Source organism: Triticum dicoccoides, chromosome 3B (assembly GCF_002162155.2).
Source record: "Triticum dicoccoides isolate Atlit2015 ecotype Zavitan chromosome 3B, WEW_v2.0, whole genome shotgun sequence".
Classification (NCBI taxonomy): Eukaryota; Viridiplantae; Streptophyta; class Magnoliopsida; order Poales; family Poaceae; genus Triticum; species Triticum dicoccoides.
This window is the reverse complement of record NC_041385.1, coordinates 765,128,301-765,135,361: the sequence shown is the minus strand read 5'-3', so window position 1 is coordinate 765,135,361 and position 7,061 is coordinate 765,128,301. Positions and strand designations below refer to the sequence as shown.

The window sequence follows — 7,061 nt, the reverse complement described above, 5'->3', positions numbered from 1 at the left end:
CTCTCTTCTCCTCCTCTCCTCTTCCAAATCTGCTGAGCTCCCCTCGCTCTCCTCGATCGAGATCGCCGTGCTCTGCTCCTCCCTCTCTCCCCTCCGGCAAGATCCCCACACTCTGCTCCTCCCTCCCTCTCTCCCCTCCGGCGGCCTTCCTCTCCTCGATCCGCAACCAATCAAACCGCAACCAATCCCCCACCCCACCCTTCCTCCCTCTCACTCGCGCAAGTGCAGGCGCAGGGCACAACGCCCAATCCAAGGCGGCGCCGTCCTCCTGCGCGCTCGCGGTGGCCATGACGGCGCAGGCGCTCGCGCCGCCGCCGCCGGAGCCGTGGCAGCTCAGCCTAGCGGACCTCAGGGCCGTCTCCGTGCTCGGCCGTGGCACCAAGGGCGTCGTCTTCCATGTCGTGCCCTAGGGCGAGGTTGGCGGTCGGCGACAGGATGAAGGCCAAGGCGGGCTCCCACGCCGGCGACTCTAGGTCAGTGCCCCGACCGATACGAGCCCTCCCTCGTCTCCCTGTCTCGTTTTGTTCCCATTTGGGTTTTCCTACTGCCGTTGTCTCGCGTCGGCTTCTGATCCGGTTTGGTTTGCCGATTCCGTTTCTGTGGTGGCGCAGGCTCGCGGTGAAGAAGAGCAAGGCCGAGAAGGACCCCAAAAGCCCAAGCGTCCCCCGAGCGCCTTCTTCGTCTTCATGTCAGTCCCCCCAAATTCGATTCGTGGTTCGATTCGTGCTGTTTCTGTGGTGTGGTGTGGCATCGCATGCTGACCGAGGCTCATTTCGGTTTCGTCTTCACAGGGACACCTTCAGGAAGGAGTACAAGGAGAAGCACCTCCGTTCCGCTCCGTCTTCCCTCCGCGCCTCTGTCTCGTGCTGTTCGTTCGAATTGGTGCTGCTGAGATGAGTTTCCTTGTGAATTTCGTGCCCTAATCTCATTTGGGTTGGTCGATTCGCAGGTTGGCAAGGCCGGTGGTGAGAAGTGGAAGTCCCTGAGTGATGTTGTAAGTTACCCATGTCCCCTCCCCTCTCTGTTACCGCTCTATTTGGTGTTGCCCTTTTCCGCCTGACAACAGTGCTTGCTCGGTGATGTGATGAAAATTTGGTCGCCACTGTGTTGGTTTACTTAATTCTGTGTCAGTTTGGCCAGTGTTCCACCTAGTTGGTCAGTTAGATTTCGAATTCAGTCACCGTGCAATTGTTGATTTACTGCCTGAGCTCAATTTGTGATTCGCTGTGTTGAAATGTGGAAATTCAAACTGCCGCATGTGCCTTCACTTGCAATTTTAGTCTGTATATGCAATTGCCGATCTACTGTCTAAGCTAAATTTGGTTGTTCAAATCTATTATGATTAGCAGTGTTTCAAATGTGTAGCATCGTTAGAGTTGTATACGTCCTGTGCCAATCGATTCAAACTGCTGCCCGTGCTCGTTCATGCAGTTTAGTCCGTATGCAAATGCTGATCTACTGCCTATGCTCAATTTGGTTGTTCAAATTTAAGATTCACCCGTGCTCATCAATTTAAACAGATGCTTTTGTTGTAGTTTATTTTATATCTGACACAAAGCTGAGCGACTTGTTTGTTTTATATTTGACACAGCTGATTTTGTTGTAGTTTATTTTAAGTTCGATAGCACGTCATCCTTAGGATAAGTTGTTGATCAAAGAAATGGACTAAATTAAAGCATTCCTAGGAGTTGATGCTGTTGTTATTGACCTGCTGCTGTTGTCAAACTACTGTTGTCATTAACCTGCTGTTGCTGCTGTTGTAGGAGAAGAAGGAGCACGCCCAGGAGAAGAAGGAGCAAGCCCAGGAGAAAAACAACTAGCAGAAGAAGAAGGCCCTGGATTGCTGTTGCTGGAATGTTTACGGAAACATGATCTTCTCCCGAGTATAGTGCAGTCACATTGCATGTCTACACTCTCCATCAATGAACGTCGTATAGACCATTCTATGATTCTTTCTATTACCAACAGTGCAGAAGAGCATTCATATGTTAGATTAAACTAGGACATATGCCCGTGCGTTGCACCAGGAGAAACAAATTCTCGCACGTAACCATGTAATATGTGAATGCACTTACATGAGAGGCATGGTGCTCCTGGTTGTAACTCAGCTCAATCATTGAGGCGGCCTAGGCATGTGACCACGAGACATCGAACCGGACCGCGCCATGTATACAAGAACCCTCAATTTTCACCATATGAGACCGTTCAATAAATAGTTATACTGTGCATCTGATCCATACGTAATCCCTCATACTCCCACTCGATTTTGACTTATATTGTTGTGGACTTGTTTCATGTTGGAAGGGCGGGTCCTGTATGTATGTGTGCAACTCGAGGCCCAGTGGCCTAGTCCCTCAAACTCCCGCTGTCCCGCGTGCCTCCATAGGCCGGGCTCGGGCACCACCTAGTAAGAGTGGCCTAGGCCCGAATGTTATCTCCTTCTCGGCTTGGCTTCTCCTTGGTCCTCCCTTCCCTTGAGGCTTTGACACACAATTAATGCCCACAATGCCCCGCTCTCCTATGGAGCAAACATCAGTTGTAATGAATTAGTCGTTCACCGGGTCAAAAAATTCGGTCGTGACACAAGTGTTGATGCTTTTATCGATGATGAAGGAAATGACAGGTTTTGTGAAACAATATTTAGTATTACAAAAAATGGTTAGCATGCCAAAGGACCTACAGTTAATGCATCTTCAGTAAACCGTATTATAAATAATTATTCCCTATTTTTTTGTTAGTTATTATCTCGGAACACAAAAGCCATAACTTGGTTCTTATAGCATGCAAAATATCTTTGCTTAGTAGTAGCTTTGACCAAATCACCAGAAGAACGGGCACCAGCCTGCAGTGTGAGTGTAGATTAGCATTTATTTGAAGTGCCATTATGCTGGCCTTTCAAGATATGGTTTATTCGGATTTCAGTTTCAGAATTCAACAAAAAAACTAAAATCCCAGTGTTATCCCTAAAAAAATCCAGTGTTACGAAAACATATATAAGAAAGGCTATGCATCTAGGAACATGCAATGTCCCTTCTGAATAATCATTAGAATCTTTATATCACTAAACTATTAGCAGAAGGATGTAAGTTTAGCCTAATAGAAAAGGATCACTAAGTAAGTTTATGCTTCCAAGCACAGAGAGAAGGACATGATCAGCAATGGCAAAAGAAAATATTTACTACATAGTAAATAACCTGATATAGTTAAACTGTACACTGAGATGTAGAAACTTAACTCTACAGTCTCCGGTGCAGGCTACAAAAAACTTAAAATCCCTATGTTCTCTTGGTGATGAGGCTCTACTTCGGTTGCAATTTCTTTTCTGAAGTTTTGCTCACCTTCAGTGAGTCACAAAAATTCCATTTGCATCCCGCTGCCCCACTTCCCACATATCTCTTTACTAATTGAGCACTATATCCTTGCCTTGGCCCATTATTGTTTTCTCCTGCTCAATCAATGCCCTTTGTCCCTTTGTAACCTTGAATCAAGTTGTGTAGTTCCCTACTTCCACCTTTCTTTGAATTTTCAGCTTTCTGGTATTTTGTCCCTTTCTTCTGCAGCTTTTGTTAATCAAGTCAGGAGCACAACTTAATTATCTCTACTCTCATATGTAACTCCAGCTCCAGCTTATCATTTTAGAAACAGCAAATCAGCACAACTCAATTATATGCACTCTCATATGTAATTGTCAGGAACAATTCAACTTTGAAAAGTAATAAATCTTACATATTTGTTTCGTAATGGACAAGCCATATTTATTTTTACACTAAGAAGTTATAACAAACAAAAGAAAGAAAGTTTTCCACAATAGATCTCTAGCTTTCTGGTGTTTGTAAACATTCGACAGAGTAGAGAGTACCACTGTAGAATTTAGCATTGCCATTCCTTAAAACAGAAGCATCACGTTGATTAATTCACAGTAAAGAAAGTTATGCCCATTTATATAATGGAAATCTTGTGATGGTGCAACAATCATGTATATATATTAGGCACATGGTAGATTACTCTTGGATAAGCAATGATAGCATGCAAAAATTGTACTCTTTAATCTTGAAGCGGAATGTTGCCCATCTGGATCCAGTGAGTGATGTGCCATAGAGAGGGAACTTCTAGTGCTTCAGGCGTAATTTTTTCAGCGTCAGCAGCAACCATTAGGAATATCACCTGCACTGCAGAAGAATTAACAAAACAAATGCAAGTTTCATATATCTAAAAAAAGATCAGTTGGTTCTAATTGTTTCTTTCACACAATGGTCAGTGGCTTCACACTCAATTGAATTTTAAGTACGAGCTCAATTCTCTAAAATTGGTATTTGTAATTATAAGAAGTAAAATATTAAGAAGAAAGAACCAATGATTCCCACTTAAAATCCAAATACTCCAAGGATAAAAATGCATATCCATACAAAAGTAAAGTGAAATGGAGTTGTAAAAATTGTGGTATTACTATTTATGTGTTGGTTCGCTTGTCATGATTGTCCTCTCATTCTGCTAGCTGCCTACTCATTCCTTTCGTAAGAGCAAATTAATTGTACACCCTTTGATCCAAGTATATACAGAATAGCAGTCTGGTTGTTTTGTTAATACATATGCAAAACCCATGGAAGCATAACTGAACATATAATAAAAGCCTATATGGTTGAAAATAACCCATAATTTGATTAATACACAGAGACTGGAAACTGAATTACTTTGAATAACAGAACATCTGCAAGTAAGAACTGAAGATCTCAATCAGTTTTTGGTTCCGAGCACACATAATTAAACATGTAAGATCTGGCAAAAGGAAATCGACCATCATGAAGAAATGCATCAGGTATATCAGCAGTCCATGATTATAATTTGTATCAGGTCCTTTTTTTTTGCTTCAGTAGCTGGCACTTCTGATCTCTCTTTAGAACTTGGGCGACTTGAAATGGTTATGCACTACAGGAACCCTCGTTGCTCGCCCTAGCCATGCTTGCCACTGCTAGAAATTTTTTCGAACAAATGGTAAGCAATGGAACAAAATGAGAATGATGAAGAGATCAAAGAAGTGAAACATCAAGCAAACAAAATTGACTTCTACTCATTTATTTGCCCAAATGTAACTAATCTAAATGTAATACCCACTACTCTTTTTTGCTATCTATTTGTCAGATCACTGTGAACAGAAGTCAACTAAAATTTCTGGGCAACTTAGCACTCACTGTAGATGATAGTGGTAAATATAACAGGATAGATATGTTGTTTTCTTGTGTCTTGTCAGATATAAAAAAGATTTCAAAATGAACCATCCACAGAAGAAAGAATTGCAGGTCACTGCTGCATCTCCATCGCCAGTCAATCAGCTCGTCCAGTCTAGTAGAAGATATATTCAAGGTCTTTTTAGGTATATCTAGAAGGTTTTCCAACTCATAAGTTTTCAGCTTCTCGGCTAAATGTAAGATATCAACCATTACTCAGAACAGCAAGGTGCTTGCGACAAATGCAAGTATCAAATAAGGAGTAAAGCATACATCACATTTGAACTTTAAGTATATACATAAATAAAGCATCACAAAGTGCAGCCAGGTTGGCCAATAAAATTTCATTACTTTCAATCTAATGGAGCCTATATCCAGCTGACAACTTAAATCTTTAAATGGCAGCGGCAGTACACCATAGGCGGCTGAACTGATGTAGAAGTCAAAACAATTGTAATTGTTGATTCATGACCGGACGGATAGTTACAACAACTGTTATGAACCTAGCTAGTCATGCCATCTGCAGGGGATTAGGAAGACAAGGGGAAGGAGGAGATAATATTGCGAGAGAATATATTGATTCTTGCTTGCTCCCAAAGAATAAAATGTCTGCTCATATATAGAGCTAACCTAACTTTAACCCGAAAGACATGGAGATAGTCGGAAGTATCAAGCTCGGGCAAGATGCGTTATATGGTTATTGAGCTGAAATGGGTATATGAATTACAATTAGAGGCCCTCTTGTTGCAATAACTTCTGCATTAATTTATGCTTGGAAAATGTATGTCCGTATTGCAGTGTTCTGAGCTCAACGCATGAGACTACTGTACTGTAAATCATGTCATGAGTGTAATAATGAAACTGTTCGAGGCAAAGTGCTGACCTTCTTCGATGGAGACAGAGAAACTGAAATCAAATCTGGTGAGCAGGAAGTTCTCAGGCGTGAGTTCCCAGTGTATGGACCCATGAAGTGGCAGACGTGGACGACGCTTTCAGAAACTCGATTAGACAATCTGCACTACAGAACGACACCCAGCCTCCGACAACGAGGGGGAACTCGCGCTTCTTGTGCCACGGCGACGGCGACGGCGCAGGAGGGCTGCAGCAGCTGGTCCAGCCTGGCGCGGTGGCCGGCGCCGACGACCTCGTGGCTCTTGGCGACGCCAAGCCACACCTGGCTCTCTGTCGTCATCTGCCGGAGCCGGAGCGCCGCGACGCCTCGCCCCAACAGAGCACGCCGGCCGCCTTGCCGCGACGCCTCGGCCCGCCAAGGCCAGCTTCGAGGGCGACAAGGCGCGTAGGAACGCCGCCGCGACGCCTCGCCCCACTCCTGGGCTCGGGCGAAGCGGACACCCACGGCAAGCGCGCCGGCGGCGCGTGCCCGTCTGCTTATCATCCTCCGCCGCGACGCCTCGGCCCGCCCCCGCCAAGGCTAGCTCCAAGGCCGACAAGGCGTGCAGGAACGCCGCCGCGACACCTCGCCCCATTACTGGGCTCGGTCGGAGCGGACGCCGCGGCAGTGGATAAGGCGAGGCTGTGGTGGTGGTGGCAGGGTCCTTTTTGCAAAAAACGAATCATTATCTCAGGAAAAAACAGACTTTAAATTGTATTGCGGGTTAAATACTAAGAAAGGGAGGGGCTTTTTAGTAAAAATGCTAATGACGGACGTGCAGAAATCCAATTTGCTTCATTATTAGGTAGAGATCAGTAAATTGAAGAGAACACAACTTACCCTGTTGGTAAAATCAGTAAATAGACCAAATATTCTTCTTTATAAATCTGTTTGCATTGGATGTACATAACTGTCGTTTTTTACCTCTTGCATATTTAACATAC

At 44.3% G+C, this 7,061-nt stretch overlaps 1 long non-coding RNA gene across 6 annotated transcripts; it reads right to left on the bottom strand.

Annotated features, from left to right (window-relative positions):
• Nucleotides 1-1,663: 1,663 nt before the first annotated feature.
• On the bottom strand, nucleotides 1,664-6,733 carry LOC119278369. Of its 6 annotated transcripts, none has more exons than XR_005137744.1 (4): nucleotides 6,109-6,733; nucleotides 3,236-4,966; nucleotides 2,076-2,518; nucleotides 1,664-1,955 (listed from the first exon to the last, which is right to left on the bottom strand). It is a non-coding gene; the product is annotated as an uncharacterized LOC119278369 (long non-coding RNA). The 6 variants fall into 6 exon arrangements; XR_005137747.1 differs by having other exon boundaries at nucleotides 3,339-4,966; XR_005137745.1 differs by lacking the exon at nucleotides 1,664-1,955 and having other exon boundaries at nucleotides 2,038-2,518.
• Nucleotides 6,734-7,061: the final 328 nt, after the last annotated feature.